Genomic DNA, 24,508 nt, shown 5'->3' on the forward strand with positions numbered 1-24,508 from the left:
GAGGTCATAAAAGTAACATTCTTCCAAGATTATGGCCATGTGGTATCAGTATTATCTCATTCTCCACCTTTTATTTTTTAATATCCTTTTAAAGAAATTCATACAATTGGGATGGCATGTGTTCTGACGACATTCATGGAAATTTTTAAATGAATAATCAGCTATTATAATAAAATCTAGAACATAAACTTTTTATATTACAAGTATATATCAGGATGATTATATGGTATAGGATACAAATTATAATTGCATTTTACTATTACAAGTCATATCAGGTGTATTGTATTTTATCATACACAAAGTATTATGAAGTATAAATGTATAATATCAGAATTGCTTTATATAAGGTAGCTTTATATGGTTAATAATTGCATATTTTTCATGTATTCACTCATACAATAAATATTTAGTGAATACTAAAATTAGTAATGGTAATATTATGAATTTAATAAATACATATTGACAATTTTTGATGCAAAATTAGTGCTCTAGGCACTTACTGTATTTCAATTTCCTTAAATCTTCACAACAACCCTATAAAGGACATAATATTGTGATCTTCATTTTACAAATGAGGAAATTGAAAGTTAAGAAAGAAAAGTAACCTGATGAGGGTCACAAAGTTGGTAAATGGCAGAACAGAGACAGCCACTCAGGTCTGGCTGAGTGTGACAAACGTGCTTTACTGCACCAGCCAGTTCTAATGACACACAACATGCTTAAGGTTTGTGTTATTTAATGTTTAAGTCTGAGACATTTAAGTAAAATATCAAATGACATATCAGCATAATGTAAATAAATTAATTTTCAAGATTTTTATAAAACACCTACTTGGTGGTGAAACATCTTGGGGAAAAGACTTCTTTATAAACTACTTGTTAAAGAAGATGTTTTGTCAAGAAAACAAAGTTCAAAATTGAATGTCTAATAGGCTGTATAGATCATTCTGCAAAAGAATGCGTATTGAAAAATACTTATTTTGTAGTTCACTATCTCCCTCTGCTGTTAGAAAACACTAATGAAAGTTGTTTAAGCCTATGTGTTTACTTAGAGGGTAGACTAAGTTCATACATTTCAAATACTAAAATACATTAAAATTTTCATAATCTTTCTTCTGTTTTGAAATTGTGAATCTTGTATTTAAGAGAACATTTCATTTTCTTGAAATATGTAAAAATAGTGACTGTTAGACATTAAATTTACAGTGAATCACTTATATGATTAATTTACTCTCCTGAAATATTATGTCTGTCATACAATTGTTTCAGGTTTTCCTTCTACATAACAATTACTACAAATGAAAGAATACATGCAAACTTTTTGATATTCCTCCAAATAATAAACACTTAAATGGCCTATTAATTGGCACTGAAATATTAACTTTCTTTTCTGTTATAAATTGTAATTTAAGAAAAAAATTTCCAGTTTTACGTATTTCCAGCATAAGACAATACTGTAACTAAGTATATAATTTTTCAGTAACTACATTAGTAAAGTGATAAAATCTAAATACAGTATCAAACACAACTTTCTAATAATAGAGATTAAGAACCACAAACAAAATCTCAATCATAAAACATTTAAACCAAAAGGTTAGATGATTACCAAGATTGTTGTTTCTGAAATTATAGCACAAATATTAAAAAGAATATATTATTTTTGTTTTTGTTATAAATATTGTGTTTTATAAACTATTTCCTAAAATTATATTTGTGATAGGTAATATTACATAGATATAATTTAATATTCTCTATTGTTTATGACAATCAAGAAGAAATAGAAACTTGAAGATTAAAATAAGTGAAAAAATTAAGTACTTTTATCAAAGCAAAGAGAGAATATGAAAGTTAAATTAATACAGATAAACACAGGGGAAAAAACATAAAGTGATTTGCAATCCATGGAAATAAATTTCACAAATTAATAATATTGTTTATGGAAATATCAAGTGTAATGACAACATAATACAAGCTTAAACATCACTGTTTGCTCCCATTTTTACTTCTAGTTATTTAATCCCTGATCTGTTTGTAAAAATCTTTGTTCCTTGGAGGCCGAGGGCCAATAACTATCCCTCACGCTTCCTTGTATTCTTCCGCAATATGGCTTTCTGCCAGGGACGCACCATGTCTTCAACTGAAAGCAATAGCAACTGTCTCACTCTCTTCTCTTCCGCTTCATCGTTCGGGCAGCAGTCGCTATCGTTCCAGCATGCAGACCTCTAACGATTCTTGCCTAATTTCTTGTCCAGCTATTCACTTCCATGATCACGCATTGTTCCTTGTCACATCCCCCAAATGCACCGTCTTTAATTCACGAATTCAAGTACGACACTCTTTAGCGATTTGAACAATCGATGTTTAACACCCAACTCTCTGCGGGAAAAGAACAAAACAAAACTTGATATGTCCTGTTTGCCGATTTCTGTGTTGTAAATACTCCCACAACAGCTAATTGCAAAATAATATTGTGATATCATTGAATGTAAAGCTGTGAAAAGAAGCACACAGCCACACAATCACTCCAGTTCCAGCACACAACTGACTTCTCTGACTACAATCTTCATTCCAGCCTCCCTGTTTGTTCCAATATTCCCGCTACAACTTTTTCTTTAAAACCTCATATGGATTTCTGGTTAATTTTTATAGTGCAGTTAACCTTAGCTTCATACAATAAAAATGATATTTCTTGCTTGCACAGACTCCTGTGCAGTTTCTGGCCAGAAATCTCTCCTCTTGGCAGTAATGGAAGAGCCCAGTCTCTCTAGTCTTGTGGTGCTCACAAATTTCAGAGCCTTCCAGTCCCTCTCTTCTAGTGATGGCAAAAGGGAAAAAGAAAGAGAGCATGAAAGATTGCCAGACTATTATAGAGCAGGCCTAGAAGTGGTGTGTATCATTTTCACTACCTTACATTGGAGTTCTGGATGAACTGGATATTGGTAGAAACTAGACATCTCTAACTCTTTTTCTTTTTTTATTGAGGTATGATTGGGATATAACATCCTATTAGTTTCAGTCCTACATGATAGAGATTAAATATTTATATACATTGCTAATTGATCACCATGATAAGTCTAGTTACCATACAAAGTTATAACAATATTCTTGAATACATTTCCTATACTGTATATTACATCTCCATGACTTATATATTTTATAAGTGAGAGTTTGTACCTCTTAATCCCCTTTATCTATTTCACCTGCCTTCTAATTTTTTCCCACTGTGGTATCCGCTACTTGATTTCCCGTATCCATGCATCTGTTTCTGTTTTATTTGTTCATTTTTTTTATTTTTAGATTCCACATATAAGTAAAATCATATGGCATTTGTCTTTCTCTGTCTGACTTATTTCACATAGCCTCATACCCTCTAGGCCTTCCTACATTATTGGAAATGGCAAGATTTCATTTCTTTTTCATGGCTGAGTAATATTCCATTGCATGTATATACCACATCTTCTTTATCCATTCATCTATTGATGGACACTTCGGTTGTTTCCATGTCTTTGCTATTATAAATAATACTGTAATGAATGTAGTGGTGCATATATCTCTTTGAATCAATGTTTTCCTTTTCTTTGGATAAACAATTGTGTTAATGTTTTGTGTTCTCCTTGATTGATAAGCATGTTGCAGGTTTCCTTCTGAAAACCATGGTATGTTCCTATTCTGCCTCAGTTTGAAAGAGGATATGGTTAAATGGTAGCCACTTCCAGAAAAGAAAACCTATACAAAGCTTCATCTGTGCTGTGGAGAAGAATGCAAAGGAAGAAGAGAAAAATAAAACAAAGGTAAGAAATTAAGGTCATGGATATCTACTGCCTTATCCCTCTGTTCTCAACTCATGGCTTAACCTTGAAGAGGGTTATACTATATTCCAAACAAGTAACATGAAAACATGAATCAGTTAGTGATGAGCTTCCTTGGATGTGGTCTGGAAGAGGTCATGTCTCTAAGACTTGAATCCTTACAGGTAACTATGTCTATAGCATAGATACATAAGCCTAAGTAAATACTCATGTCTGCACACTTGCTTGAGCTTTTCAAGAGATGCTGAAGTTCTCATGTACCCTTGGGAGTTGGTTCATAGATGTTTGAAAGTACCTTTGAGTTGTCAGTGCCACAGTTTAAATTTCTGGATGTGTCTTTGTTATTTGAGAAGAGAGAGTTTCCATTACTGTTGTCCTTAAATTTAGCTAAAGTATATTTTTCTCATCGAGGTGGATATCATGATAAAATTATAAATTTATATTTGTGATGGCAATACATTTAATATAAAATAAATGGGAAATAAAAGCATCCTTATATTGAGTCTATCTTCTCATTCTGGATTATAGTGTGTGTTTCCATTTATTCTTGTAATTTAAAAAATTACTTATTAAATATTACAATTATATTCTTACGTACACAAATGTATTCTGCTATTTAGTTTTTTTACTGATCATGTTTTTAATAACGAAAACATTTGTGTATCTTTAAGTGTTTTATCTTTATTTTACTGAACTCATTTTGCGGTTCTAGTTTTAGGGATATTTTTGGTTTATTTCTATTTATTCCATTTCAAAATGTTGCTATTTATAAAACTAAGTTCAACCTTGAGTTGGTTTGTCCAATATTTCAAGCAGGTACAAGGTAGTATGAAAACATATACTCTATGTTATAGTCCTTCAAGGTTAAACATTTACTAAAATATATTATTATACTTGTAACAAAATTGGTTAATTATTTAATTTTAGTAGTGCAATTTCTCATCAACCATTAACCAGCTTTCTTCTCTATGCCTTTTAATATGCCTAAAAAGTGATATGAAAGTATCAAAATGATTGGGTAAACACCAACTGATTTAATATACTCTTTAAAAGGCATCTATGGAACGTATGCAGTATTTGCAGTGATGGAAAAGATCAAAGAGATATTTAGTACTCTGCCCTACACATATGCAAAATAGTCAATTTAGTCTATATGAGGGAAAACAAGTTGCCAAAAAACAGCAATTTGTCCATCTGGTCCTTTCCTTAATGTAGAGTTTTATCAAAAACTCTCAGATTGATAAATCTGAGCAATGACAAGTAACTCTAACCTAGTGGCTTATTTCTTCACTCAAATAAATTTATTCATAAGTCAACAATATTAATAGCCTTCTATGTTAAAAGAAATCTTCCTTGGTAAGCTAAGCAATGTCTAAATTAACATCAGCTGTGAACTATTTTGTTATTGCAAATATGAATAGCAAATAAACCTAAACAATGATCTTATTTGAGAATAAGTAACAGTAAAAATTTGTCATTTTTGTTTCAAAATCAATTTAAAAATCATTCAGTGTACAACATCTCATCACCACCTCCCCATTAGACAACACACACACACAATTATGTGCACACACACACACATCCTTCCCGAAAAATCTGTACATTTATATTCCTTTACCCTTGGCATTATTTTGAGTTTTGACTTTTTTGAAAGCTACTACTCCTCTTTTGATAGCTTCTGTTACGGCAGTCATCATGAATTTACTTATCACTGTATTCAAAATCTATTTATGGAGAACTTAATCATTGCCAAACCAAGTAGGAGCTGCTGGATATATTAATCAACAAGAAAAAATATTCTAGCTTTTCTAGATTATACCATATCAGGAATAGCCATAGAAAAAAACAATCAGCATTATAGTTAATTACAATTATTAGTGATAAAAATAAAAATTGTCTGATTTGTAATATAGGGACGTAATTGGATTTGAGAATGTAAGCAATACTCCACATAGAATTGACATTTATGCTGACATTTTCTCAAAAATTATGAGTCAAAAAAAGGCTTAACTATGTGTATATATCCGTTTGTGAAATAAGGGTGCTTCTTGAAAAAAGACAAGATATATATGGGACTCTGGCAGTTGCAGTTCTCACTAATAAACATTTGGAAAGAAACTAAGATAAGCCTGTGATCTGTATGCATAAAAAATTAAAGATTTTCATATATTCTTCCTCCTCTCAACAATTTGGTTAAGTATGTAACTGAAGATAGCTTTTCATTTTTTTTTTTCCTAGAGCTGAAGAAGATGAAAACACATGATGAATCAGGCTATGAAAAGTGCACGGTAAACTTTTAAAAACAGAGATAAGTGACAGGAATTTTAACAAGAAATGTATATAGAAGGCTTTCTACTCCCAAGACAACTCTGGAGAAACCATGAATATAATGTGTAAGCATGCATTTTATAGATTAACACAAAAACTCTGAGTAATGCCTAAGGGGACAAAAGCTTCCATAATTTGTTACGCGTTTAGGTGAAGACATCTTAGAATGGAAAACATCTTGGCAAAGTGGATTAATTTGGGTGACAGCTTTTAAATTTTACTCTTACTTCATTTCCATTTTCACTTAGGAGACTTACTACCTCCCCAGTCCTCCATGACATAGAAATTGGCAGCCACAGCAGACGGTGTTGGGTGTCACACTATATAAACAGAGAAGCTGTGCAGGGTTAATTTGTTGATGAAAGTACAAGTTGACAGGCCAGCTATCATCAGTCCCTCCACACTTCCAGTCTTGCTTCTCTCAGGGAGTAGAAAGCACCTCCATTACCAGAAATCTGACTGCTGGACTGGCCATACGGAAAATTATTGACAGTGGTTCTGTGATTCCTGGGATTCTTAGGTCCGTGTAAATTGCACTTCATTCTCCAGATGAGTCACTAAATACCCTTAATTTCACTTAAACTTAATAATTCTCATCTAGCTGGGCTTGCTTCAGATGTAGGAAACCCGAATTGGAAAAACAGAAAAGGAAAAGGGAATGTTAAGCTCTTTCTTTATATCTCTACATTGAGCCTCACCTGCTCTGCCACCCCACCCACATACACACTCTACTGCTTTCTGACTCCTGCAAATCTAGATGAGTTCTAGTAAAGAGAGTTCAGAGGTAAGAAAATCATGACTTTACTGTTGCTAAGTAATCCAGCATTCCTCTGGCCTTGGCAGATGCTTAAAGCTGACCGTTTAACTTGATGTGCAAATTGTGAATTGTTTTGTGGTCCTCTCGGGTAATGCTCTGCTATGCTTTCTGTGATACAGAAGACTGTCTCCTCCAGCTGCCTGCTTCAGGGTCTCTCATTTACGGTTTCTTTCTAAGAGGTCTCTTCCGGCTTTATGCCTCCAAGAAGCTTTTGAGGGCAACAAGCTCTTAAGATGGCTCCAGACCTGCTGTTTCCCTCTTGGCACACATCTGGTTTCATGGGTAAGGCTTGATCATTCTTTGCCTTGAGAGACTGTAGGAATCCTGCTCATTCTCCATGTAGTCCCCTTCCCTTACTGTCAGCAGAGACTTAGCTCTGCAGTCTTCAGCTGAGGCTTCTCTAGGCGTGGGTCTAGTCTATGTGCATTGCCTTAAAATCAGAGAACACAGGTTAAGTCCTGAGTGGTCTCCTTGAGACCCTTCTGAGGAGAAATGAGAAAAAAAATCACGTATTTCTCCTCTCCATGGAGATTAGGAAAATGTCACAGAATTATAACATTTTCCAAAGAAGTCATCGCTTCCTTCACAACAACCCCTAGGTTATTTACTCCCTGAAGGCTAATGATGACCTTGGTCTCAAAACAGATTTATGCACACCTTTACTGTACACCTTGCACAGGCTAGCTCCCACCTCATTTTGGATGTGGAGATACTTACCAAATATTTACCTCCCTTGGTCTTCTGATACCTCAGCCAAAAGTGATTTGGAGCAAGTCTCATTTTAGCAATGTGTTACAATAGTAAATTGAAATGATAATGTGATATCATCTAAGGACTTTAGCTCAATTTTCTGCACCTGAGCTCCAATAAAGAAATATCAATTTGATCTGATTTACATTTTATTTTCAAGTAAATAATTTTCTGTGGTATCCGCTGTGCCATTTTAGCTCAAGGAGAGGGTGCAGATAAAATTCTACACCAGAAATAAGTAGGACAGAACATACCAAAAACAGGGTGAGCCAAAAAAAAGACTTAAAACTAAAACTTCTAAGAGGTTAAAAACAGAGTACAGGGAAGGACAGGGAAGTAGGGGCCTAACCAAGCATGTCCTGAGCTGCTTTTGTGTTTCCAGGTCACGTGGAGGAACATATTAGAGAGCTTAAATGGAAATCCAAAGGCAAGGTCTTTTGCTTCCATCTCTATTTAGGACTGTAAGAGAAGATGCTTTACTGTGACAGTTTGCCTGTGCAGAAACTTGTGGAGCATTGATGCAGCAGTGGCAGAGAAAGGCAGCTCTTTTAATAAATCAAACATGTTTTTCCTATCTCTTTGCCAGGGAACTTAAGGGAGCAGGTATGTGAGAGGATGACTGGTCGGCTGGTAACAGGACAAAGAAGTCAGAATGTAAAGACTATTTGCAGTAAAAATCAAATGACTGCAGCAGTGAATTCCCTCATGAAGTTTTCTGAAAGGCCAAATTGAACCAGTCTATCTCATTAAAAGCCAACCTAGAAATAGAATAGTTGAGATAACTCATGACAAAGATCAATGGGAATGCAGTGGATTGATCCTGTATCTAAGCCCTACTCTCCCCATGGCCATGGATGACATAACCCTTCCCCTATACAGGCAGAGGCCTTCTTGGAGAGGAACAGGTAAAGAGAAAATCTACAAGATTGAACTTTTATATCTGTTAAAAAATGACTAAAGAAGACCATTTAGTTGGTACAAACTTTATTTAACACTTCATGAAGTGGATAGCCTCCTTTTGGAGAACTGCAAAATGGAGTGGAAGGTAGGAAGCATTATGGATAGAGAATAATGAACAAGGAAGAGAAAAATAGAAAATATCTGGATGGCTGGGGCCACATATTCAACCTTGTTTGGGGTGAGAAGGCCCAGAGTTGGTTTGGCATTTGGGAATAATCGCCCTGGATATACTGTGTTTCTGGTCCAGCAAAACGTTTAGAGGGACAAAAAAGTTATCTAAGGTTCAGTTATGTATTCATTCAAATGCTTAATTTTCTTTACCCAATTAAACGGAACTCTTTACAAAGTAATTTTGGCAGTATGATCTGGAGATAGAAAAACATCATATAGCTATAACATACATACCTAGACATACATAAACATTAGAGACAGATGCCAATAGAGATCTTATAGCTTTTGTTTTAAAATTTTAGCCAAGAGACAGGCATGCTAATGCAAAAATCGCTAGTTTACAATAGAACAGTTAGATCTAAATCATGTTTCTTGCAGGTAGAATAGTTTAAGGTTACCTGCTTAGACGGGTTAAAATTTTACTAATATTTGTGGAGAAGACTTTTAAGATTTTTTATTCACTTAGTTTCCAAATAGCCTTTCCCTCTTTTTATTTCCTTCTGATAAGAATTACTTCCCTGAAGTTTGTGCTTCAAACAGAGAGCTCTCATTTCCTAGAGAAGACTGAGTAGAACACTTTCATCTCAAAAGCACAGAAAAAGAATTCAAGTTCCTCCAAATAGGACTTTCGCTTCCTGAGTCTAGAATTTTTGCAACACCCACAAGCCTTCTGAGACAAATAAGGGAGCTTTGGGATTGGTAAAGAGGATAGATGGGCTTTTTCTGTTCTTATAAAGATACAGCTCGGAACACAAGTTGTATAAGTTGTCCTCAATTTGCAGGACAATTGTTTTTAATGCCTCTAAGAATTGGGTTGCAACCCAGAATATATCCAACTCTAGAATCTTTAGTTTGCTTCTTTATATCATGGAGAAAATTTTCAACTAAGATAGAAATCGAAAGATAGCTACATTCTAGATTAGAGCTGTTTGTCTTTGAAATGTTTTTCTTTCCCTCTGGGAACGTAGTTTTATTTTAGATTGTGGGAGAAAGCCTAAAAATAGTTCTTGTCGGGTTCTGAATATTAGCATCCAACTTGGCCAACTTCTGACCATACAGCTACTTAAAAAAAAAAAAAAAAATCAAATATCTTGTCAGGTTTCAGCCAGGACAAAGAGTAAATTTTCCTGGCAGTATTGAATGACCCCGTGGTCATTTGGGGAGGCATTTCCAAAGATGGTGCAAAAGATACCACCTTCTCAAAATCCAGAGCCACTCCCAAAGATGGCCAAAAGAAAAAAAAAGACTTAGAAAATTCCCCAGAGAGTTGGTGACAGTCTGTAGGACCATCCCTGCAAGTGGCGCACAGCCCACATTTCTGTTTGGTCATATCCAGCCTCAAAAAGAGCACAACACACATTTCTGTCTGGCTACATCTAGCTGCAAATGGGGTGCAACACTTACTTCTACTGTCAATGCAAATAGGCCATAATCAGTCTATAAATCAAAACTGGGGGGAGTCTATTACAAGCCAGATATGAGGAGTAGCCCAGGGTCTTCCGTCCCCAAGGAAGGAAGGGCATTAAAGAAGTGGAGTGTACATGGTGGTTATATACCATCTTGGACCAAAAAGCATACATCACATATGATAGAAATGTCCCTTTACAGTTGTCACAAGATGCTTAGCTGGCACAGCAGATTGGTGGTCAGCAGGTTGGTGGTCACGAGGTAAGCACAGCAGGTCAGTAAATAATCCTTAGTTTAGGGAGAGATGCTTATCTTTAAAGAAATGCTGATATGGGGGGAAGCCACATCCCTATCTTTAGGGGCATCATTCTTGTCCTTGGGACACAGTAAATATTTAAAGCAGATGTACAAGGCATGCTCAACAGGCTACATCAGGTCCTTTTGGAAAAACAAGATCAGGCTGAATTAGGTTTAAACCAAATGGCTTCCTCATATACTCCAACATATCCTATTGTTTTTCATTGATTTATCACTGTCCAGCCATATTTTGAGACCCTAACCTGACCCAAATCCGGTCACCTGAATGTCACAGGCAGGCAGAAAGCCAAGCCAAGTTCTCAAGACATAAAACAAGATAAACAAGAAGGCAATAGCTGTCCCTGGAAGAGAAAAGAATCAATAACTAATAAAGGGATAACTTGCAATTTTACTTTCCTCTCTCAGCTGGGCACCACAGAGATCAACGAGAGCTAACTCTAGTAAGAATCCTCACCCTTTGCCAGCTTCACCGGTTTTCCCAGGATCCCATCTGCAGGCTACAGACCAAGTCGGGTTTAAAGTAGAGAGTGTAGCCCAGTATTTGACAAACATTGGCAAGGTTTTCCGTTAATTTTAATTTTAGCTTCCCCCTGGTTGTTTAAGGGAATAACTGGTAGCAGTTTACTACAGAATCCCTTAGGATCCCATCAAGCCTGGGAGGGACCCATATGGTGGCCTTCTTTTGAGGGTAGATATGGGAGTGTTTGAGTTGGTATAGGAGGATTTGACAAAACCTTTGAAAACAATCTTTTTCTAGTATCCCAGGTGAATGCAAGTGAAACACCAATTTCTGGCCAAGTGTTTTGATAACCGACTCCTAGGAGGCCGCCACAGGGGAGGCCCAAGTGTTTTAGGTTTCCGGCCTTGGAACTGTTGCAGATGTAAGATAGCTAACTTGGTGGACTTTTGTTTATGGTCTTGTGGTCTTCTTAGAATGGAAAGGCAAGTCAGATGCAGGCTTAGTAGACTGAGAGTAATCAGGTAAAGGAGGATAGAGGGGAGCAGTAGGAGTGACGTCAGTCTTAGAGTCTTGTTTTAGGTCCCTCTGTATCTTTAATTTTTCATTAGCCTTTTGCAATGAACCTTTAATGAAGCTATTTTATAATCTTAAAGCCCTTTGGAGGCTTCTGCATGCCAATTAAAATAGATATCCCATCTCTTTGTTTGATTTTGGAACCCTTCTTTTCAGTGCCTCTCTTAAATGAATGATCTTGTCTAATTAAAATGTTCCCCATAAGGGCCATTTTAATATGCATAGATCAGAAGTTAGTGTGGAGAATGAGAAGCATGGATGTTTGGTCCATTCTTTTGATATTTTGTAGTGAGAGCTTTACATAAAGGGAATTTAGATTCTTCTGGTTATACCCATTGACGTATGACTAGTGGAGAACATTATGAGTTATATTTTTGGTAGGGGAAAATGAATGCCTACATCAGGATGAAAGGAATATGTACACCATGACTAGGAAGAAGAAGTGATGAAGACAATTAAGAGTCATTATGATACACTGGTTGCGTCCAAACTCATAGTTTTTATTTTTTAATTAGGTTTTATTTTTTAATTTAAAAAATTTTTCCTAACATGGGGACTCTGAAATCACTTGGGTGATTTTTTTTCTTCTCCTTCTCTCCAAAGCCCCAGCACATAGTTGTATATTCTAGTTGTAGGTCCTTCTAGTTTTGCTATGTGGGAGGCCACCTCAGCATGGCTTGATGTGTGGTGCTAGGTCTGAGCCCAGGATCCGAACCTGTGAAATCCTGGGCCACCCAAGCAGAGCATGTAAACTTAACCAATTGGCCATGGGACCAGCCCCTAGGTTTTATTTTTTGTGGATGTTAATTTTTGTGCTTCTGTAGATAGAGGTAATGGGCAAAATCAGAAGTTATTTTGGAAGAGGGCTCCCTGAGACAAAATTTTGGGTGAGGAGTTAGTTCACAGGTGATTTGTTTGCTTCTTTGTTGATACGTGACAAAGCATGGGTCAGTAGGGGAAAACATCCGTTCCTAAACAGTATATAGAACTCCTCTGGAGCATAGATAGCAAAGATATACTCACCATGAGAAGAAGCACAATGCCTGATTATGATGAGGCCACCTCAAAGGAATATAGAGAAAATGAAAATGAGAAGTCAGAAAAGGAGAAGAAAAGCAGACTCGATGACTAACATTATCAGATTGGTTTATGAGCATTGGAGAGACACTGTATAAACCAATAAGGACGTGTTGGAGGACATTGCAGTGGCCTGGGATGTCAGTAAAACAAACTAGGTGAGTTGTCTTACCCCATAGGTTAGTAAATTAGGAATATTTACATAGCAGTATATATCTTTGGGTTTTAGGGATTTTTAATCATAGATCTTTCTTTTGCTACTTGACATAGTACTAAAAAGGCCAAAATAAAGATGTTTACTCCACCATCTAATTATTAGCATTGTATTTTGTCTACTAATTTAAATGTTTTTCCTTTAAGGGCATTCTAATTTGGAGAGATGTATACATATATAAATAGAGTTTTATTTTACAATGAACAAAACTCAAAAAATATACACATATGCGTTCTTAACACGGCCAGTTTCATTCTTATGAAAATTGACGAATGTGGAATCACTTCAAAGGGGATTTACAAGGTTTTGTTCTATTATCTTAATTAATATTTATTAATGGATAAATGATCTTATTTAAAATACTCGAAGAGCTGTAATTTTATAACGCCATTCACCAACCAAATAATTTTACCGAGACATTTTGCATACCTTATGAAAGGTCTTTTGAGGCACCAAGCAAATAGGCAACAGGTTATTTTTATTCTAAAGACAGAAAATTATTCTAAACTTGGTGAGCATAACTGAATTTTGTTTGGTTCTATGATTTACTAGTAAAGATTTTATATACTACATTCAATAATTCTTGTCCCAAATAATTCATCTTAAATATTTCAGTAAGATGTATTATATGCTGTTTTTATGGGCTTAATTATGTTAAATTCATAACTATGTCAGATATAACACCAGTGCTAAAAGAATTAAATTTTTGTATTTCTTATTTAACTAAGTTCAATAATAAGAAAATCAAAAATTTAGGATTTTTTTCTTTATACAATGTTGTAATATTGCAAGTGCTGCCATCTGCTGTAAAGGGGCCATCATAGACATGGTATAGCAAGGAATAGATGGCTGTTTATTTAATTAATGAGAATATTGTACAAGAATTCCAAGTTGCTCCAAACTTATATAAATTCTGGAAGTAAACCTTTCAGATTGAATATTTTTTAAATGTTCCATATATTTAACTAGTAAAATATATTGATTCACTAATAGTTTTTGACTGTGAAATCAGTTTGTCAATTCCTAGCAACCTTCAATAAATTGCACCGTGGCTTCAGAAGAGTTAAAGAGCAGCCTGAGTTTTTCTATATCATCAGATCAAGAAATAGGCGTCTTGGAGAATGCCCGATGCCACCAATTTTGCTTGCTTCACAGGCTGCAGGCAACTGAAAATATTTTGAAGTCATGTTCTCAGGTGAAAATCTTGTTTATCTATAATACACAAATCCAAAGATACATATATCTTGGAATTTTGAGAAAGGAATAGATCTACCAGAATAAAAATTTAGATCATTAATGAGCTATGAGTATGTACAATTACTCTTAAATTTTAAACTCATTAGAATGAATATTTCATGAAAATATTTCTGACATAAATTACAGGTTTTCTATTTCGATATTTTAAAATATTATGCATTTGAGATGATACTTTAAAAAAGATTCTAATTAAAAGCCATGCATCAATGTCAACAACCATAACTGCACAAATGATGCTTCTCCAGCAGATGGCAACATTGAGAATCTTACAAAAATCCTAAAAAATATTTAAATGGTTATGACAAAAACCAGAAAGTAATATAGTGTTTTAATTAAGTAAAAACAAGCACAAATTAATAAATTACTATATATTTTCCTTTAGTTAGTTGACCAACAGTGTAATTATTTTTAATTCTAGCTGATTTGACAATAAGGCTACACTGAATACATCAGATAAACCCTATGGCTAAAAGTTGAATAGATCATTTATTAAATAACGTCCCACTCTCTGATGTTCTACGTGACAGTACAGTGAAACCAGCTATCACAAAGGGTAGAAATTGATTAGCAACTAAGAGAGAGGAAGAAACTTATTAAAATTATTAAAACAGAAACACAAAGCATAATATAAAACGCTTGCCAAATTCATAATAAATTGCCTCAAAATCTAATTTTAAAGTATTAGTACAGGGACTACATGCTAATCTCTTGTAAAGGCAATTGATAAAATTGCTTAATAGATAATTGGGTCTCAGAAGCACTATTTTAAATAAATATTGTCATTGAAACTGTAAGCCAATGCAAAATTGTGAGTTGAATGTATAGTACAATATGATAAAGACAGATGTAAGCACTTTGCAAAACAAAAAATGAATATAACATTTTGTCTACTGAGAAAACTTAGAATTTAATAGGACAATTTGTGCAAAGATAATCAAGGCAAGTGTACATAAAATGAATGTCAGAAGGGGTTAATGTCTAATACATCTCAGAGGGAATTTAGAATTATTGCAGAAGTGCCATGGAAGCTTTCTTGGTCTATATGAGTCTAAAGAACCTGTAGAAAAATCGGTAATCAAATATGAGATAAAGAAACACCAAAAAGGAGTTGCAGCACAGGGAAATATGGATGATAAATGTCTAAGGTAATTTTAATATTTGGTCGTTATGTTTATTACATGGCCACTTTTTCCATGGAGGAGTACACAAGATTATATACTTGTGGGATATTGCAAGTATAGCATTGATATAGGGAGATAAAATTAGATCTGATTGGGGTAAAGGGAGACGGGAAGAGGTGTTACTGACAATGTGAGTTGGGTTCTACTGTAGAGTTCCTTGAATAAGTTTGTCACAATTGTGCTGTAACAACATGGAGACTCTAGCAATTTTGGAGTGGAGAGGTTGATGACAAGAAAGGTTAGAGATTAAGGCAATATTTCAATCTAAAGTTAATAAGACCTTAAATTGAATTGATGGCAATAGACTGGAAAAAGAGATAAGAAATATTGACCCATGTAGATATACATTACTTTAGAAAGCAGTGAGAAATTTAAGCAGAGGGGCTGGGGGAGCCATTATAGCCATAATTCATCACTGCTTCAAATCTATTACATTTGCTCAGCTTGAAGGTCTATGTTCTGTTGGCATTAACAAAAGATAATTATAATGAGGAAAAAACATGTTGAAGAAGATACGTAAACGTTATGAATATGTAGGGGAGCAGACAGTGAGATTATGTCACTGGGACAAGTTTTCAGTGTTATTCTAGGTAAGTACAATAGAGAACTACATTAGTGAGCAGACAGGCAGGGCAAACAGGAATGGAAAACTACCTATGAAGAAACATGGCCACTAAGATGGAGAAGATATTGGAGGTAAACTGTCAGTTGGGGGTACCTTTTCAGAAAGGTTGAACAACTCTTTAGGAGATTATGGGGATAGACTGCCTGAAAGCATCAGTCTAAATTCTGTACAGAAAACAAAGAACATCAGCTATTTAAAGCACTAGCAGAATAAACATGGCAATGAAAATTTAAGCCTGAACATAGTTATAATGCTAATGTCTCAGGCCACTCCTGGGTCTCAAGCAACACCAATTGCAGATATGATGGCAAGGCTAAGACATGAAAGAATGGCACACAAGAACAATCCAAAACTATTAAGGAGCTGCAACTTCTCTTACTAACAGAGGCACTTTTCAACATTTCACAAATGATAATGTTTGGCACACATCCAATGACCTCAAACACATTACTTCTGGCATAAGAAGATAAAAGGCTTATGTATTCTTTGATAATATTGTTCATGAAAAAAGGAAATAATTTTCCTTTCCAAGCATTTCATGCAAAGAGAAAATACAGCTGGAAAGATTAAACCATTAAAAGACTTGAAAATTTAGGTCTATTCACAAATTATTTCAAAAGTGTTGTTGTTGAGTTAAAATTAAACTGACTTAGAAACGAGCTAACATAGATTTTCCCTCCTTTTTTAAAATCACTATGTAATTGTGAATATTTCACTTAACATACCTGAGCCTTGTTTTTTAACATGTCTATTATTATAACATTAATAAGAGCTCAAACTCATTCAGTGCTTAGTATATGATAAGCACTATAAAAAGAATTGTATGGGGGACCAGCCCGGTGGTGCAGCGGTTAACACGTACCACTTGTCAAACCATTCTGTGGCATGCAACCCACATATAAAGAAGAGGAAGATGGACACAGATGTTAGCTCAGGGCCAGTCTTCCTCAAAAAAATAAAAAATAGTAATTTTACATACATTTGTCTCAAATCTTCCTCAAAGATCTATAGGTTCTATAGACTTTCTACAACCATATCACAGGAGGAAACCAAGGCTTAAGGAAGTGATCTTCCAAGTGTTATGTAAATAAAAATTTGAAAAGTCGGGAGGCACAAATCCAGGTCCATCTGATCTCAAAGTCTGCACTTTCTTAATTTGCATATTAGACTGTCCATCATAGGATGACCAACTGTTGAAGTTTGCCCAAGACTGAGGTGGTTCCTGGCATGGGAGTCATGGACAAACTTGGAACAAAGTTGATTACAGACTTAAGAATAAATTCTACAGATACAAGGCAGTATCGTGCAATGGTTCAAAGAGGAGCTATAAAGTCATAAGTAAGAGCCAGGAATAGGCACAGTATCTTGACTTTGCTGGTAAAACTTATGTAACCTTGAAATACTAATCACTCTGCCTCAGTTTCCTTGCTCTTAATTGTTGGGAAGGTTTAATTGGATTTAATTTTAAGTGGACTAACTATAGGTCATAATACAGAGTTTGACAAGTGATAATACTTACTATATTTTTACTAATACTTATTTTCTGTTAGCACAATTAGACACATATCCATATTTTTAAAAAAAATGGATGGTAAGATATCATCTCCTAGCCACCCCACCCCTTGCCAAAAAAAAGAAAAAGACTTTGAATTTAGCATTTTTTTCACCACTGGTACAGCTGTGAAATATTATAACATGGGCTTTAAGTTTCCAGGATTTGTTTCTGCCGTGGTGAATGCTTAGCTCAGTGAGAGAGCATGTTACAATTAAAATAGTGCTTCTATTATATGACTATTATTAGACATAATTTGACATACCTTGCATTTGGAGTTCTCAGGTTTTTTGCTCTCTAATACACACTATTTCACTGAATAAAATATTTCACAGGATTATCAGTAGTGAATAAAGAACAAAATTTAAAAATTAAATCTTTTTTTTAATTTTTATTTTTTTCGGAGGTACATCATATTTTGAATTCTGTATACACTATATCATGTTCACCACCCGAACACTAATTATAGTGCATCCCCTCACATGTGACCCTAATTACTCCTTTTGCCCTCCCCCCTTCCCCAATGGTAACCGCCAGTCCAATCTCCAATGCTATGTGTTTTTTTTTCTGTTGTCGTTTTTATCTTCTACTTATGAGTGAGATCATATGGTAGTTGACTTTCTCCCTCTGACTTATTTCACTCAGCATAATACCCTCAAGGTCCATCCATGTTGTGTCAAATGGCCGGATTTCGTCAGACAAGCTAACAATTGGGAGAAGATATTTGCAAACTACATATCAGATAAGGGGTTAATATCCAAAATATACAAGCTCAACAACAAAAAAACCAACAATCCAATTAGAAAATGGGCAAAATATCTGAACAGAGATTTCTCCAAAGAAGATATACGGATGGCCAACAGGCATATGAAAAGATGCTCAACATCATTAGCTATCAGGGAAATGCAAATCAAAACTACAATTAGGTATCACCTCACTCAGGTCAGAATGGCTATAATTAACAAGACAGGAAACAACAAGTGTTGGAGAGGATGTGGAGAAAAGGGAACCCTTGTTCACTGCCGGTGGCAGTGCAAACTGGTGCAGACACTATGGAGCAGTTTGGAGTATCCTCAGAAAATTAAGGATAGATCTACCATATGATCCAGCTATTCCACTGCTGGGTATTTATCCAAAGAACTTGAAAAAACAAAGGCATAAAGATATTTTCACCCCTATGTTCGTTGTGGCATTATACACAATAGCCAAGACTTGGAAGCAACCTAGGTGCCCATCAAGGGACGAATGGATACAGAAGATGTGGTATTTATACACGATGGACTACTACTCAGCCATAAATCTTTTTTTAAGAATATCTAATCTAGTTTGACACTTTTTAAAGAGGTAACATTGCTAAACATTAGATTTCTGGGTGACCCATTCTGAGTCCTACAAATTTGGATAATAAAAATTTCTGAACCATCAGCAGAACAAAGTCCCTGTCATGAAGCACCTCCGTGGCTAGCAAAGCTGTGTTTCACATGCAGCTTTGATCTCTGCAATCATCTCTGGCCAAGACCTTGGGCTGCTGTCGACCAAGATGGAGATGCTGAACTTTGACTATTGTTTTGGCTTGGTTATGCCCTGATAGTCCTCCCCTGAAATAGCATCTTCATAGCTCCTTGCTACAGATATTTTGACTTCCTCTGAACTGTGATTTTTCAAAAGCTTGGAAGTTTGGGTGCTTCACTTGAGTGCAAGGGATGAGGTGACCACATCATAGAGACCAAAAGGATTGCAGTTTATCTAGGGACCAGAAGGAGGAGGTAGAAGTGACTTCGAAGGTTCTGCACATCTGGTAAGAGCTACCGGAGCTAACTGGACAAAGGAGGACCATCAATCCTAAAACAAAACAAAACCAGAATGTTTATCCAATTGCTAAAAGATGCTGAGCATTCATTCACATATCAAGATGTTTTATGTACCCTATTCACATGCGGGGGATGGGGGGAAGGAGTTATGGGGGAGATTAGGTAAGTTACAGAAGATATTCAGTATATGTGAATATTTGTGGCCCTGATACACCAATGACACTGCCTTCTCTTAGTTTTTAATTATATAGTGCCTCTCAGTTCACTGGACTAGCCCTGAAATAAGGAAGTTTTACAGGGTTTTGTGTTCTGATATTTTGTAATCTTGGGGTGGATTGCTTTTCCTTCCTTAGCAAAATTTGGGAAACACTCATATACATCTGCTATATTCCTTTTCAGTCCTTCTTGATATAAGCACACAATTTTTTTTCATGTATATGATTTAAAAACAGAAAAATATTTGGGCATTAGAAAATCTAGTATTTCTAGCTTTTATGAAGCAGAAAAAACAGTAGTTGCTTTCATGCATGCATTCACAATTCATTGACTCTCTATTATAAGATCTGATCTTAAGGAGATTAGTCTAGTAGATTTTAATCATGATAAATTCCATAGCACAATTTTGCTGTCGAACACAGAATCTATAAAATATATTGGGAAAAAAGGAGTGACATTCAGCTATAGCTCCTACTTGTCACAAGAAATGCCATAAAAAATTACCTATGGTCTTTATGGGCCACCATGGCAGCTTTAAAATATTAATATTAAGTATTTTTTTAAAAAATTTCAATGGGTTAGTTAATGTATAGAAGACTAATATAAAAAGAAAAACACTCATTACTCTTGCAGCTTTGCTTAATACTGAACTAATCAGGCTTATGATTTTCAAATGATTAACATTTATTTAAATGCAAAATAATTTAACTTTTCCTAAATATTAAAATGCATAATTTATTAAATTAAAATTGATTCAATGTAGTAATATTTTCCAAACACATATGCATTGATTACAAAATTATTTAGCAAAATATTCTATATCTTTAATTAACATTTGGAAGCAAATGAATTCAGTTCTCTTAAGTGCTATACACACTTTAAAAATCTAATAAAACCAAATGCCTGCACACTATAAGCATAAAACTAAATGCACGCATAAAACAAAAATGCTTAATATAAGGAATTTGTTTTTATATTTCTCATTATTTTTAAACATTCTATAAACTGCAATTTTTATATTTTTAGGTTTTCAATAATTCTACAAGAATCTACTTTTACAGTTTCTTAGCACTGTATTAATCTTATGGTATCTTAAAGAAAAAGGAAAATTTCATACACGTCTGAAATTGCAAATTCTGGGTTTATGTGCCATTTATTCCTGATTCTTACGGATGAGCTTCCATTTTATAGTTAACTTTATTTATGTCAATAAAACTTAAATATGAAGCTTTCACACAGGTTTGGGTTTATGTAAGTTAGTGCCTTTTTCTGAAATTGTGTAAGTTCATTTACTTCATTAGTCCCATTTCTTCGGGTGCTGCCACCCTACGTCTATTCAGTCCTGATTCCCCAGAGCATCACAGTGGAGCCCAAGCTTTGTGTCATACGTAGACTTATGAGAATAGTCCGTAATGTTTAGAATGATTATAAAGCACCAGTATCCAATTTTTTTTCTCTTTGTAAGTAAGCAAATATGGCAACAGGAAATCACAACTAAATTGAAAAAAGCTAGAAAAATTACATATTATACAGGAGGAAATGAAATCCTATGCAAAGTCCAAGAGTGCTTTATAAGATATTAATCTATTTAAAGTGCTCAGAGGAAACAATATTCTATACACAGATTTATAATGTTAATTTGGAAACTCTGAATCTAAAGAGAAGGTATAACATGTTTAAAATACATAAGCGAAAACCTTGGATTTCCAATATATCTGTAACAATTGGTTAGAAAATATTTGGAAAATTATCTCATTCAAAATGAAAATAAAATCAAATACCTAACACTAAACTTAATGAAATAATTGTGCAATATTTTTTTAAAAATCAACCAGCAAAACTTTATTAAAGAACAGAAAAGAATGTCTGGATATCACGTTCCTGAAATTAATATTGAGAAACATCGGTTTCTATCCAAAATTAATACGATTTCCACATGAATATGAACTAGTTGAGTTGATAATAATGTTTTAGTGGGGGTAGAAAATATGCTAAATATCAAGTAAATTTGCAACCTCCAACCCCCCCAAAAAAGAAGAAACAGCACTAAGCCCAAGGATATAAAAATAAATTCAGAATTTGAACACAAGAACATCAAATAGATAAAAGAAATACAATCAAAAGCCAATAAAAATAACCATGAATATGTGTGAATCCAGAAATAAAAATAGCTAATTTGTTCCTTTTTATATCAAACATCACTCTGTATATATTTTATATATTAAGAAAATTATATAAATAACAGTAAATGGCAATTTTTATCTTTTTTTCTTTTGATGAGGAAATGGAAGCACAGAGAGTTTCGATAACCTAATCAAACTGCCTTAACAAATATGCACAAGATCTGGACCTAGGAAACCTGGCTTCCAACTTTGAGCCCGTGACCATGACACTGTGTCATCTTTAGTGTATAGGACATATCTCATTTCTTATCAATGGGAAAATGACAGGCTACTTAATAAAAGATCAGACTGTCTAATCAGTTTTACCAAAATAAAAAAAAGTGACAAGCCTCAATAAGAAAATGACAGCAGCAATGTTTTTTATTTCATATGATATACCTAATAATTCAGATGGATTTAAAAGATAACTTAAGTCAACCTTGAAATGTATCCAGTCACATTAATTTCACAATCTTAAAACCTTAAAATGGCTAAGGACTTTTCTGAGCAAGGCACAACATTTAAAACCCTACGTAACTACGATTCATAGCACGTAGTAGGTACTTAATACTCATTTGTTGAATAAAAGTATGATTTCGTGAATGAATGAATGAGTGTGATGAATTGAGTGAAATAGGATGCTTGCTATATGACTTTCTGCATCTGTTCTTCAGGGAGGATTTAGTATCTTTTCCTCCTAAATATTCTTCTCTTATCCTGCTCTAAAAGAGGTCACTAGTAGCTAAATCTGTTTCTAAGAATCTCTGCACATAATACTGGAGAGGAATAATAAGTTTTAGATATTATTTAGTCCCAGATCATTCATTGAGTTTTGTCTGAGGAAGATAGGGCAGGAGGTATTCTTCAGTAACCAGGTGAGTATATCAGAAGAGTATTCTGTATGTCCAATTATGACCAGGAAAAAAATCTAAGACCATGAAAAGGGAAAAAGTTGATTTTCTTACCAGAATGATTCCAGGGATAAAGGAACCCCTGAAACCCATGCAGATATTTTATGTGCTGGCGCCCATTTAGGATATAGATTCAAAGGTATTTACATTTTAAATTTCTGTGAGGAAAATTGTAGTTTAAATTGATATCATCTATTGCTGTCAAAGTGTATATGAAGGCTATCAGGGCAGACATGAATAAGGAGAGGCATATGAGGAATTGACTAGATTTCATTAGAACACTCTGAAGATTAGAGACTTCCCCTCAAACTTTATCTAAATCCCTAATCCACTATAAGCAGATTCCAGTGAATCTTTGTGAACTTTACTGCCCTGTAATTCTCTGCTACCCTATTCATCCAGCTCTACACACACATAGACACACACACACACAGGAGCACATTGCACAAGGCAAACAGCAAAATACTGTACACAAATCTGCAAAAATGAAAAATATTCTAGACTTGATTATATTTTTTTCTACTTCTAGGTGATCCAAATTTTAACAGTCATAATGCAGACTCTTTGAAACATAAGAGGAAATCTTCCAAAACTTTTAAATTGTTACCATATTCTAGTAAAACTACATATAGAAATATACAATGATGCATGTGTGCATGCTCATACACACACACACACACACACACACATACCTCAAACTCATAGGTGAATTGTTTTACACTAACTGATCTTTTTTTACCATCATGCAAGAAAAATACTATACCAAGTCTGCGAAAAATAAAACTAAGATCTTCAGAGGTAGTCTACTTAAAATAGTTTCCTTTATATAATAACATAAAAATAGCTTGAAAACTCTCTACTAAATATTTTAAAAACTCAATACCAAATGGGGTTTTTTTTGTTGTTTGTTTTTCTAAAAAAAGAAAAATATAATATTTTTCTTGAAATACATTCATCTGGTTGTTCAGTTACTAAGGATAGAATAGAGGTGAAACACCCATCAAATTCCAACTATTTTGGAAGAAAAGATACCCATAATCCTATAAGCTACTTTTTGTTTGTTGGTTGGTTTTTCTCCTTGTGCTAGTCATCCCCAAAATGAGGCGTCATTTTGTTGTTCTCTATTGCTTTTTTATTAATTCCTTACCAGTTGCTCCTATAAATGCAGTAGATAATAAACTAGTGTGTGTTTAACTGCATCTAGTTACAAAATATCCTACTCTACTGTCCCCATCAGTCTTATTTCTAGATGAATTAGAGGATGGTCTTCAAGATATCTTAAACCAAATCATATTAAACATTGTAAAACAAGCTCTTCATCTTCACATCACATCTTTTCTCTATATTCGACTTTATGATCTCTAAAACAAAAACCTTTGAGCCATTTTTGCTAGGCATATACCCTCCTTGATGGAAAAACCTGTGAAAAAGAGGGAGTTATGCATATCATAAAAAAGGTAAAAAGCGAAATTAAAGTGAGACTAAAATTCAGTTTTACTTTCTCTTGCCTATTGCTTTTTATAACCTTCAGCAACTCTGAGTATCCATAATGTGTACTGTATTTGCACAGATAAAAGTGATGGATATATTCCCCACTAAGATTGATACCTCACAGGATTGTAAAACCTTTTTTGTTTTTGGCAGAATAATAAAAAAGTCAAGTATTACGATAGAACTTCAGGAGCCTTTTTTCCCTTTTCCATATAATGTCTTTCCTTTTGTTTTTTGAAGTTTCAGTAAAAGCAGCCACGAAGCTGTGAGAGGTATCATTATAAACAATGAGGAATATACATATTAGCTAAGTGACAAAATAGTTCCTTTCTTATCCCCGCTATTTATCTGCAAAGCAGTAAGTGGATTATTCCTTCTTCATGAATCTAGAACTGAAAACAAATATAAAATAACAAAAA

The sequence above is a fragment of the Equus przewalskii genome, chromosome 16, assembly GCF_037783145.1.
Source record: "Equus przewalskii isolate Varuska chromosome 16, EquPr2, whole genome shotgun sequence".
In the NCBI taxonomy this organism is placed as follows: Eukaryota; Metazoa; Chordata; class Mammalia; order Perissodactyla; family Equidae; genus Equus; species Equus przewalskii.